The sequence below is a fragment of the Neofelis nebulosa genome, chromosome 12, assembly GCF_028018385.1.
Source record: "Neofelis nebulosa isolate mNeoNeb1 chromosome 12, mNeoNeb1.pri, whole genome shotgun sequence".
NCBI classification, from domain to species: domain Eukaryota; kingdom Metazoa; phylum Chordata; class Mammalia; order Carnivora; family Felidae; genus Neofelis; species Neofelis nebulosa.
The window spans coordinates 93,174,567-93,187,681 of record NC_080793.1 but is presented as its reverse complement, the minus strand read 5'-3'; the positions used below and the strand labels follow the sequence as shown (position 1 = coordinate 93,187,681).

The window sequence follows — 13,115 nt, the reverse complement described above, 5'->3', positions numbered from 1 at the left end:
CCCCCCCCCCCCCCCCCGAAGGGCCAGAGCTAGGCAGGAACTCTCCCCTTCACATCACCAAGCAAACCGGTGGGCTGCGGTCCCCTGAGTCCTGTTGGGGAAATCCATTCGAAAGGACCAGTGAGTTTAAATAGCCAAGGAAGTAAACATTCTTATTTTCTTCATCTCTTTACAAGATTTCAGGTGCTACAATGAATGATTTGCGACTCGAGCCTGTGATTACATTTTTGTGCACCATAAGCTGATGGGGGCATTATGCAAAGGGCATTTTTGTTGCTGGGGCGGGTTTCAAACGCCAGGCACATAGACTGTACCAGAGTGTTTTAGCAGATACTTTTAATGAGGTTGCATCAACACTAAAACCATCTTCAAAGCCAAGAACAAATCAATGTATAATATGATCCAGATGGTTCTCAGATACAGGCTTCCAAGGACTCTGGGCCCCATACTCCTGTAATAAAAAGAATATAAATTCTACACTTTTTTAAATGTTTATTTTATTTTATTTTTGACAGAGAGAGAGACAGAGTATGAGCAGGGGAGGGTCAGAGAGAGAGAGACACACACACACACAGAATCTGAAACAGGCTCCAGGCTCTGAGCTGTCAGCACAGAGCCTGACGCAGGGCTCGAACTCACAGACTGTGAGATCATAACCTGAGCTGAAGTCTGACGTTCAACCGACTGAGCCACCCAGGCACCCCTAAATTCTACACTTTTTATTGGAAGATTTGAACCTACAGATATAGCAAGAGTGGATGATTTCAAGAACTGGTTTAAAAGATTACAGCCTTGGGGCGTCTGGGTGGCTCGGTTGAGTGTCAGACTTCCCCTCAGGTCATGATCTTGGGGTTCATGGGTTCAAGCCCCGCATCCGGCTCTGTGCTGACAGCTCAGAGCCCGGAGCCCGCCTCGGGTTCTGTGTCTCCCTCTCTCTCTCTCTCTCTGCCCCTCCCCGCTCAGACTCTGTCTCTCTTTCTCTCAAAAATAAGCATTAAAAAATTTTTAAAAACACACGGATGGCTTTTTTAAAACGTATGTTGAATAACGTAGACAAATTCGAAAGTATCAAATTGAGCCGAGCAAAGAGGAGCAGGCAAACGCAGCAACCGTAAAGGCTGACCTAATTACTGGGGCTGAACTCAGTTTGTATCCTTCTGGTAAGCATTCAGGCCAGAAGTGTTATAAGCCACACTGTTCTCATTACCAAATGACAAAAACCACGTAATTTGCCTCAGAAGAGATGAAGTTGTCGCCATCAATAAATTCGAAAAGTTAGGTGAAGATACAACCGGTCAACTGAACAAATAACTTTTAAAAATTCAACCTGCTGGCCTAGAAATTGGCTGGCTTCTAGACTAAAGTGACCCAAGTGTCATATCAGTGAGCTTACCTTGGCGTCCGTGTGTCTGATGGGGACACAGACTCTGGGCTCGGAGGCTCAGAGCACAAGGGGTCTGGGGGCACTCAGGCCTCTGTGCACTGGGGCATATGTGGGACCAGTAACACGTGGTGTAAATTTCCCAGTGAAAACCTCGTTCTTAAATGCTACAGCATATGGCAGGATTTCCTGATTTTTCAAGGCCGAACAACACTGTGCTGCACGAAGATCCCACGTCATCTCCATCCTCTTACCTGTCCATGGACACGAGGTGACTTCCCATCCGGCTCTTGGCTCTCGGGGCTGAGCTCTCTCTTCTCTGCCTTCTGTGGACAGGGCTGCAGCTCAGGCGGGTGTCACTGCTTCTGCACGTCACCGTCACCGTAGCAACAGGTCAGTGAGTGTGCAGAGGAGCTCCGGATCTCAGCATTCCTGAGCCGCCTCCAGCTCCTTCTAGGCCTTTCAGAGCCAGGGCGGCCGGGGCTCAGACATGTCCCAGACGTGCCACACCGGCTATGGCACTGGAAACTCTGCTCCGACGCAGGCCACGCTTCTCACTTTGGCGTCTCCAGCATAGGCCCAAACGTGCACATCGGGACTTTCCAGATTGGGAAACCTGATGGCTTTGCTGCTTCAGCAAAAAGGGAATGTAAATATTTTCTCTTGCATCCTGGGAGGATGAGAAAATAAAGTGTTTGCCACCACCCAGAAGAATGGAAGTATATTTCATAGGTCATAGAAAGTCTTTTACAATTAGGGAGAATTAGAGTTTCAGTTGGTGCGGTAGAAGGCCCTGAGGGAACCAAGAAGGAAGGAAACATGTTCCCGAAACAGAGGCTTCCCTCAGGCATGGCGGCCTCACCCATCCCGGCCTCGCAAATGTCCCAGGACACCCACAAACCCGAGGGAAGGGAGCTGAGGCTCCGGAGACGCAGTGAGGGGACCGTGTGGAAGCCCACGCTTCCCGCCCCACCCAGAATCAAGCGGGGCCTCCCTGTGGGCAGCACAATGCTCTTGAGGGGGCCCGGCCTCCCCCGAGACTCCTTCACCCAGGCCTCACTCACTCACTATCCTGTGCCTCTTCCTCAGGACCCTCGCATATGCTGTTCCCTCTGATCTGTTCGACATCAACGGGGGCCAGTGCCGACACCAGCTTCGGAAACACACTAACAGAGAGAGGCCCTCGGTGACCAGCTGGGCCCTCAGTCGCTATCACTTTTTTTTTTTCTGCTCTATTTTTCTTTGCTATCATCCCTGACATTATTTACTATAGATTGTTAAACGAGAATATAGGGTCAAAAAATACTTTTCTGTTTAACTTTGCGATTTCCGCAGTGCCTGAAGGGTGCCTGATGTAGAGTAGATCTCGCTTCATACCTGCTTTAGGGAGACAAGGCCTTTCCCCTTCCCTCCCCCTCCCCCATCGCCGCCGGGTGTGGGCCCGGCAAATACAAGGGGGCGCAGTGCTTGGAGGCCGCAGCAGAGGGCGCTGTGTGAACCCAAAACTGCTCTAAAAAATAGTTTATTAATTACAGAACAAAACAGAAAGGAGGATGACCACATGCCGGACACAACTGAGAGTCTGGACGGACTGCGGGTTCGTGAAAAGCAAGGGGTGCCTGCTGTTGGGCCACGCTCAGCCTCTGTCTCCGGCCGCAGACCCGCAGGAAATCCTCGCGGAAGGTGAGGTGCCGGTGCCCAGGGCGGCCGAGAAGCACGTGCCAGCCTCGGGGAGACGGGGGACGCTCCGGGCATCACCCACCTCCTGGCGCGGGTGCTCTGTCAGGAGAGATCCAGCACGTTCGAGGCGGCTGCCTTGGGCACCCTCCAAGGCCTGTGTGGGGCTGTGGGCTCAGGGAGCGGGCGGCGGAGGCTTCCGTACAGCTTAGCGTCTTAGAGTCATTTCCTAACGTCTTATTCGGTTTTTATTTATTTTATTAATTTAAAAAAATTAACATTTATTAATTTTTGAGACAGAGAGAGATAGAGCATGAATGGGGGAGGGTCAGAGAGAGAGAGGGACACACAGAATCTGAAACAGGCTTGAGCTGTCAGCACAGAGCCCAACGCAGGGCTCCGACTCACAGACCGCGAGATCATGACCTGAGCTGAAGTCGGATGCTTAACCGACTGAGCCACCCAGGTGCCCCTCCATTCGGTTTTTAAAACTTCTCTTTTTATGGCTGCCTCTCTCGGGGGTAAAGTGAAGGCATGTGTGTTTGGGACGAGGTTTTTGCAGAAGCTTCGCTTTCGAGGATCTCAGGACGACTTTGTGTGTTTTTTTCCAAATGAGAATGATGGGGTATTAGGGTTCTCAGAGAAACAGAACCAACAGGATGTGTGTGCGGAGAGTTATTATAAGGACATGGCTCGGGCAATTATGGAGTCTGACAAGTCTCCATCTGCACTGGGGGCCGGCAGGCTGGAGACCCAGGGGAGCTGGTGGTGCCAGTGACGTGGAAAGCCATCTACTAGAAAATTCCCTCTTGCTCGGGGGAGGCTGGTCTTTTTGTTCTATTCAGGCCTTCAACTGATTAGATAAGGCCCACCCATGTTAAGGAGTCTTTCTTCACCTATAAATTTAAATGTTAATCTCATCCAAAAACACCCTCACAGAAATACCCAGGGTAATGTTTGCCCCAATATCTAGGCACCCTTTGGCCCAGCCAAGTTGACACACAAAATTAGCCATCACACTCCTTCCCTCCCTCATTCCTCCCTCCCTCCCTCCCCACCTTCCCGCTTTCTTTCTTTTTTTTTTTAAACTTTAAAAAAAATGTTCATTCATTTACTTTGGGAGAGAGAGCGAGCAGGGGAGGGGTAGAGAGAGAGAGGGAGGCAGAGAATCTCAAGCAGGCTCTGCACTGTCTGTGCAGAGAGTGATGTGGGGGTCAAATTCACAAACTGTGAGGTCATGACCTAAGCCGAAATCAAGAGTTGGATGCTTAACTTAGCCACCCAGGTGCCCCTTCCCTCCTTCTTTCATGCAACCCTCCTTTCCTTCCTTCTTTTTTGTCTCCACACATTTCTTCAGTGCTTTTAAATCATAGTCTACTTTTCTCTACTAAGTTGTATCCTGAATTTTATTCAATTTAAACTCACATAACATAACAGGATGTAGATCAATACTTGGATATATTTTCTTAATAAATAACTTGAGGCAGGGAAGGCATATACATATTTAACTTGGTTCCTTCACCAATTGCATGGTACTGAAAAAAAGTTTTCCTTATCTTCAGCCTGGATGCTGCTTTAATGTGAAATCCATTTCTTTTCCATTTGATTTTGGTCCATCTATTGATCAAAGTTAAATAAACATTTTTAGTATCTGCGATGTAGCTTTTTTTATTAAAATTTGTTTAATGTTTATTTTTGAGAACAGAGAGAGAGCACAAGTGGGGGAGGGACAGAGAGAGAGGGAGACACAGAATAGGAAGCAGGCTCCAGGCTCTGAGCTGTCAGCACAGAGCCCGACGAGGGGCTTGAACCCACGAACTGCGAGATCATGACCCGAGCTAAAGTCGGACGCTTAACCGACTGATGTGATATAGTTTTCAATCTATGTAACTGTATGATATTTCCCACATACTAAACTGTCCCAACCCATCTAATTTAGGTACATTTTAGAATTTTCCATATAAAGTGTCACACTTGAATTTCATTTATGATTATGAAATATTATAATATTTAACCACACAATCTAGAGGGTAAGAACTGGGCTATAAAGCTATGCTTATAAAAGTACAAATATTCAGAGTCATTTTTAGAAAATATTTTGCATGGAAAACAAAACAATAAACCCCCAGCCAAAGCACACGTGTGCTCACAAACACTTCTGCTTCCGTTCTCTGTCCCCGGGAGCTGGCTGAGGCAGGACAGGACATGTCCACTCAGGTGCCTGTGGCGTCCAGGCGGGTAACCCAACTAGACCAAGTGTTAGCCGGCAGTTACGGGCACGGTGTGAGCTGTGGGGTGCGCGCTGCACCTAAAACCTTAGCAGTTGTATCTTTCCTTCTGCCATGGGAAGAAGCCCCAGCATGAACAGCTCAGGGACACACAGCATGTACAAAATGGAACGACTTTGGGAGTTGAGAGGGAATTCTGAGAAGCGTGAAGATTTTAAAAACGAACACTATCAAAAAAAAAAAAAAAAGAACACTATCACTGTTACACAAAACCAGAAGGGCTCTTCACTTTATAACTTTTTTGTTTTAATGTTTATTATTTATTTTTGAGACAGAGAGAGACAGAACACGAGCAGGGAAGGGGCAGAGAGAGAGGGAGACACAGAATCTGAAGCAGGTTCCAGGCTCCGAGCTGTCAGCACAGAGCCCAACACGGGACTCGAGCTCGTGAACTGTGTGATCATGACCTGAGCCGAAGTCAGAGGCCTAACCGACCGAGCCACCCAGGCGCCCGAGAAGGCCGCTTCACTTTAAGAGGCATCTGGGAGTTCCAGAAGATTTAGAGGTTATGTAGTCTAATCAACAATGAGTAGCAAATGAATTGAAAATATATCTGCATTAAGTCCTTCGCTATGAGGTACAGCTAGGGTGAACTGATGATCTCCAGCAGTGTGGAAAGAAACCAAGTTTGCACGTCTGTGTCGCTCAGGCTTTTTGCTCTAATCGAAGGTCAGCGTCTTCTCCCACCCTGCGGACCCTCTCCCCCAGCCACACTGGGTCCTCTCTCCCAGGGCACCAGCCCACAGATTTAGTGTCTGTCATTCTGGCTTCCATTTAATTTGTTTCTAGAAAAGTCCAGATACAATTGTATTTGCAAACTGCGGAGGAGAGGGGAAAGCATCATATGTCTTGTATTGTTCACAGAAACTAGACAGGTTTTATTTCAGGCCATAAGTCATTTGAGAACACAAAGAGAACTTTGACCTTAAGCCATTTGGTCTGGTTTTAAGGGGAGGAGCTCTTGTGCTTTCTTCGAAGGGGTTTTTAAACTTCGGGCTTGTTTTGTTCCAGAGAAAAACTCATTTTGGATGGCAAAATATTTATTTTATTTGGTGTTGAGAATAAGACATCTCCGGGCTTGAATCTCCATTTGAACACTTACTACCTCTATCACCTTGAGCTCGAGACTTCTCACCAAGCTTCTGTGTCTCCACCTAGAAAATAAGTGTGTCGATATCTGGTTTGGCTTCCTTAGCCCTGCCTACATTTCCACAAGTAGACTTGTCATTACTGTACTGATGCTTAGCCTTCACTGGCCATTGGAATCACCTGGAAAGCCTGGCCCCTCCCCCAAGCACCGGGAATGTGAACGCTCCCCGGTGACTCTAGTAGACGGCCATGGTCAAGAGCCACTGTGTTCAAGTCTTTAGATTTGAACCATCAGATGTAAATTCTATTTTCTGCTGGGATCCTGGATATAGACATTAATATTTTTAATTCCTCAATTCATTCCCACTAAACCCTCATTGAGTGCTTACCATTAGCAGGCTCTGTGGTAGGCTGTAGGGATACATAAATTCTAAGAAATTCTGTTTTTAAGAATTTTAACTAATGTGTAGAAGATGCATTTAGAACTTATATTCAAACGGCATAGATCTTGCCATAAAGGATTCACATTGTTAGCTATAATCCTATCTGTTGTTATATAATGGTCTGAAAATATCTCATAGACAATGAGACAAAAAAAAGCCGGGGGTGGGGTGGGGTAAGGTATACAGATCGGAAGGAAGAAATACAACTGTGTCTGTTCACGATGACATGGTTGTCTATGTAGAAAATTCTAAAGAATTGACCAAGAAAAATGACAAACTTCTGGAGCTGTTGGGTGATTAAAGAAGGCTGCAAGATTGCAGGATACAAGGATGCTATGTAAGATTCAATGCTCTCCCATATACCAACAATGAAGCATTGGAATTTGAAGTTAAAAACACAAAACCGGGGCGCCTGGGTGGCTCAGTCGGTTGAGTGTCCGACTTCAGCTCAGGTCATGATCTCGCAGCCAGTGAGTTCAGGTCCCGCATGAGGCTCCGTGCTGACAGCTCAGAGCCTGGGGCCTGCTTCAGATTCTGTGCCTCCCTTTCTCTTTGCTCCTCCCCCACTCACACTCTCTCTTTCTCTCTCTCTCTGTCTCTCAAAGATGAATAAATGTTAAAAAAAAATTTTTTTAAAACCCCAAAAAACCATTTTTAGAAAAGAAAATGGTAATTATGCGAGTGATGGGTATATTATTTAGCTTGTGATGATTACTTCATAATGTAAACATGTCAGAACATCAAGTTGTTTACCTTAAATATATAGTTTTTTTCAATTATACCTCACTAAAGCTGGGAGGAGGTGAACCACAACACCATTAACATCAGCACTGAAAAAAGAGAAATACTTAGATACAAATCTAACAAAATCTCTACAAGGTCTATGCAAGAAAAACTACAAATCTCCAGTGGAAGAAATCAAAGGAAATTTAAAGAAATGGAAAGATAATCCGTGTTGGTGAACAAGAACATTCAATATCGGAAAGATGTCAGTTCTTCCCAAGTTGATCTATGGATGCAATGCATTCTCAATAAAAATTCCAGCAAGCTACCTTGTAGTCATCCACAAACTGGTCCTAACATTTATTTTGTTTTATTTTTTTATTTTAGAGAAAGAGTGCTCGAGCTAGGGAGAGGGGCAGAGGGAGGGAGGGAGAGAGAATCTTAAGCAGGTTCCATGCTCAACATGGCGCTGGATATGGGGTTTGATGCAGGCTCAGTGCAGGGCTTCACGTGGGACTTGACCTGGGGTCATGCCCTGAGTCCAAATCGAGAGTACGAGGCTCCACCGACTGAGCCACCCAACCGACTGAGCTCCTGATTCTAAAGTTTATATGAAGAGACAAAAAGACCCGGAATAGCCAAAACAGTAGTAAAGAAGAAAAACAAAGTCAGAAGGCTGAAATCACCCCAATTTCAAGTGTTACTGTAAGGCTGCAGGAATGAAGACAGTGTGGTCTTTGTGACAGACACATAGATCAGTGGAACAGAAAAAGAGACCAGAAATAGACCCTCACAGACAGAGTCATTTGACCTGGGACAAAGGAGCAAAGGCAATTCAGTGGAGAAGAGGAAAAAAGAGTCTTTTTAACAAATGGTACTCAAACAACTGGAGAACCACATTAAAAGAAAAAAAAAAAAGAACCTAGGGGCACCTGGGTGGCTCACTCGGTTAAACAGCAAACTTCAGCTCAGGTTATGATCTCACGGTTCGCGGGTTCAAGCCCCGCATGAGGCTCCGTGCTGACAGCTCGGAGCCTGGATCCTGCTTCAGATTCTGTGTCTCCCTTTCTCTCTGCCCCTCCCACACTCATGCTCTGTTTCTCCTCTCTCTCAAAAATAAACATTAAAACAAAATTTAAACCCTTAAAAAAATTGAACCTAGACACAGACATTATAACAAATGGTATGGGAACAACTGGACGTCCAGATGCAAAACAAATATAGACACAGATCTTACCCCCTTCACAAAACTAACTCAAGGTGGATTGCAGACCTAAATGTAACACACAGAACTGTAAGACTTGGAAAAGAAACCATAGGAGAAAATCTTGGGGACCTATGGATTTGGTGATGAGTTTTAAGACATTAAAAGCACGATCCATGAAGGGAAAATTTGGTAAGAAGGACTTAAGAAAACAAACCTTCCAAAGAGCCCAAATGTCCATCAAAAGATGAGTGGATAAAGAAGATGTGGTTTAGGGGTGCCTGGGTGGCTCAGTCGGTTGAGTGTCCGACTTTGGCTCAGGTCATGATCTCACGGCTCGTGAGTTTGAGCCCATGTTGGGCTCTGTGCTGACAGCTCAGAGCCTGGAGCCTGCTTCCGTTTCTGTGTCTCCCTCTCTTTCTACCCCTAACCCACTCACACTCTGTCTCTGTCTCTCTCAAAAATAAATAAACATTAAAAAAACTAAAAATAAATTTTTTTTAATGTTTATTTATTTTTGAGACAGAGAGAGACAGAGCATGAACGGGGGAGGGGCAGAGAGAGAGGGAGACACAGAATCGGAAGCAGGCTTCAGGCTCTGAGCCATCAGCCCAGAGCCCGATGTGGGGCTCGAACTCACAGACTGCGAGATCATGACCTGAGCTGAAGTCGGACGCTTAACCGACTGAGCCACCCAGGCGCCCCTTTTTTAAAAATTTTTTTTTAACTTGTATTTATTTTTGAGACAGAGAGAGAGCTAAAAGAATTTTTTTAAAGAAGATGTGGTGTATATATCCAATGGAGTATTACTCGGCAATCAAAAAGAAAGAAATCTTGCCATTTGCAACTACGTGGATGGAACTGGAGGGTATGATGCTAAGTGAAATTAGCCAGAGAAAGACAAATATCATATGAATTCACTTATATGAGGACCTCAAGATACAAAACAGATGAACATAAGGGAAGGGAATATATAAAAACAGGGAGGGGGACAAAACATAAAAGACTCTTAAATATAGAGAACAGGGTCTCTGGAGGGGTTGTGGGAAGGGGATGGGCTAAATGGGTAAGGGGCATTAAGGAATCTACTCCTGAAATTGTTGCACCATATGCTAAGTAACTTGGATGTAAATTAAAAAATAAATAAATAATTAAAAAAAAACCTTCTGATCTGTGAAAGACACAGTTAAGAGGACACGGAGGAACCTTAAATGCATATTACTAAGTGAGAGAAACCACTCTTTTTAAAAAATGTTTATTTATTTTTGAGAGAGAGAGAGAGAGAGAGAGAGAGAATGTGAGTAGGGGAGGGGCAGAGAGAGAGGGAGACACAGAATCCGAAGCAGACTCCAGGCTCTGAGCGGTCGGCACTGAACCCAACCTGGGGCTGAAACTCGTGAATGGTGAGATCATGACCTGAGTTGAAGTCAGACGCTTAACTGACTGAGCCACCCAGGCGCCCCAAAAGAAACCACTCTTAAAAGGTGACATACTGTAGAATTCCAAGTCTATGACACTCTGGAAAAGGCAAAACTATGGAGACAGTAAAAGGATCAGTGGTCGCCAGGGATTTGGGGGTGGGCATGAGTAGGTATTGTGCGGAGGACTTTTAGGGCAGTGACACCATCCTGTGATATGTAATGGTGACATTATACATTTGGCAGAACCCAAAGAAGTGTCCCATACAAAGAGCAAACCCTAATGTAAACTGCAGATTTTAATAATAATGTGCCAATATTAGCTCACCAGTTGTAACAAATGTACCATGCCAGAGCAAGATGCTAACTATACGGACAGAGGGCAGGGAATAAAGGGAATATATAGGAACTCTCTGTACTCTCTGCTCAGTTTTTTTGGTAAACTTACAACTGCCTTAAAAAATAGTGCCCACTAATTGAAAATATGTGCGTGGGGGGGGGGGCATGCGTGTGTGTGCTACAGAAACATCTCAGGCTCCACTTAATGACATTATTTCTCATGAGCCTCAAAAATTTTGGAAAAAAATTTATTAGTAACACCTGATTGATTAGAAATAGTCAAATGTCCGAATGAAGGCAGGGCACTAACGGTCATTCACGTGTCTAGAGGAGGAAGCCATGGTGTGCTAAAGTGGACAGGACACTCACAGGCAAAGTCCTGCCAGGCTGGGCTGTATCTTAACTCCCCTCCTGGTGGCAGGTGTCCAGTCCTAAGGCATTAGTTTGAAATGTTGCCCTGAATTTCATTGGACGGGCTAATTCTTGCAGGTTTGAAGCTGCATAAAAAGAAGGTACAATCATTTTTGGTAGGAGTGGTCTCATGAAAGTCTCTCCAGACTTTAGTTTCCTTAGCTGCAAACGAGGGTGAGAGAATTTGAATTCAAATGGAAAATTTGGGGCACATTAAGAAAGATAAATACGTATAGGAGATAAAGGGTCTTGGAACTGGAGTTCTCACTCAATAAGGGAATTTCCAATTTCTCAACCGATCCTAACAGGCAGTAGCTGCAAACGTGTCCTGTAGGAGGTTAAGTAGGAGGTGCTCCAGACTGTGTGGCCACACCTGTTCACTGCCGTTCAGCCGCTGTAGCAGCAAGCAGCCGCACTGCCCGGCCACGCATCAAGGACAGAGCGTGAGCTGGACAGTCACTGGTCACCAGGAAATGGACAATGGTCTGCAGTTACCCTTGGAGCACCTGGGTGGCTCACTTGCTTAAGTGTCCAGACTTCCACTCAGGTCATGATCTCACGGTTTGTGAGTTCGAGCCCCGCGTCAGGCTCTGTGCTAACAGCTCAGAGCCTGGAGCCTGCTTCAGATTCTGTGTCTCCCTCTCTCTCTCTGCCCCTCACCCACTCGTGCTCTGTCTCTGTCTCTCTGTCTCTCAAAAACAAATAAAACATTTAAATAAATACATAAATAGGGGCACCTGGGTGGCTCAGTTGGTTAAGCCTCCGACTTCGGCTCAGGTCATGATCTCATGGTTCATGAGTTCAGGTCCTGCGTCGGGCTCTGTGCTGATGGCTCAGAGCCCGGAGCCTGCTTTGGATTCCGTGTCTCTCTCTCTTTCTGCCCCTCCCCTGCTCACTCTCTCTCAAAAAAATGAATAAACATTAAAAAAAAATTTTTTTTTTAAATTTTTTTGTTAACGTTTATTTATTTTTGAGACAGAGAGAGACAGAACATGAACGGGGGAAGGTCAGAGAGAGAGGGAGACACAGAATCTGAAACAGGCTCCAGGCTCTGAGCTGTCAGCACAGAGCCCAACGCGGGGCCTGAACTCACGAGCCGCGAGATCATGACCTGAGCCGAAGTTGGACGCTTAACCGACTGAGCCACCCAGGCGCCCCCTAAAACATTTTTTTAAATAAATAAACGTTTGGAATTACCCTTAACCAGGGTCCCAGAGTTCTTGTCTGTGGCCTGACATGTAAATTAGCTCAAACCCTTTCTTTAGATGTCAGTGGAAGTTTATCAGTTGTGTTTGTTAGAATATCACAGGAAGGTGGTGCCTTAGAAAATTGTTTTAAGCCGTGCAAGTAAAATGACACAGAAGCCCACACTCAGTTGGCTGAGGTTAAGATGAACATCTCCCCTCACTGAGTGAGCCCGATGGGTGGTCTCCTATGTGGGAGCAGATGTCTTAGATAATTGCTGGCCGCCCCCCTCTCCCCCCACACACTCCCTTTTGGCTTTGACTTAGTGTTTTTAGCTTAAGTCTCCCTCTGAGGAGAACAACGTGGCATTAGGGAGATTAACACGAAATGCTAAATGCTTGGGACTTGTTGAGACCCGTTCTCAGTAGATGAAGGGACTCATCCAACTTGCCCAGGAAGCGCCGGGCGGGGACAGAAATTCTAGCATCTTTTTGGCACGTGCGCTTGTGCCCTGTGTCCAAAGAAAGCTGTGCCGACCATGAGATGGTTCGTGGTTCTCCTTGCGTCCCCGGCCTCCTCCCAAGGGAGATGCAGTGATGCTAGAACAGACAAAAGGGGAAAGACACTTGGCTCCCTGCCCGAACAGAGAAACTAACACTCAGAGGAAGAGAATCCGAAAGCAGGCTGAGATACATACACACCCACCACACCATCTTTGAGCCAAATACGGAAATACAGCGACATGGTGAGAACATTATGGTAACATTAACACATAATGAGAAAATTATGGAAGAGATGCTCCTCTCCTTGGAATAGGGAACCGAGAAAAACCAAGGGGAGATCGAGGATTGTATACGCATCTGGGCAGACGAGTGAGTCATGGCAGATGGTTCTCAGTCCTGCAGTTAACTGCTGTACACAAGCGTGAGGGCTTTGTCCTTTAAAATTTTAAATTCT

The 13,115-nt window shown here is 45.9% G+C and overlaps 1 long non-coding RNA gene across 1 annotated transcript; it reads right to left on the bottom strand.

The window, feature by feature from the left end:
* Positions 1-319: 319 nt before the first annotated feature.
* Positions 320-2,117, bottom strand: LOC131490911 (uncharacterized). The gene is made up of 2 exons (XR_009251262.1): positions 1,636-2,117; positions 320-451 (listed from the first exon to the last, which is right to left on the bottom strand). It is a non-coding gene; the product is annotated as an uncharacterized LOC131490911 (long non-coding RNA).
* Positions 2,118-13,115: the final 10,998 nt, after the last annotated feature.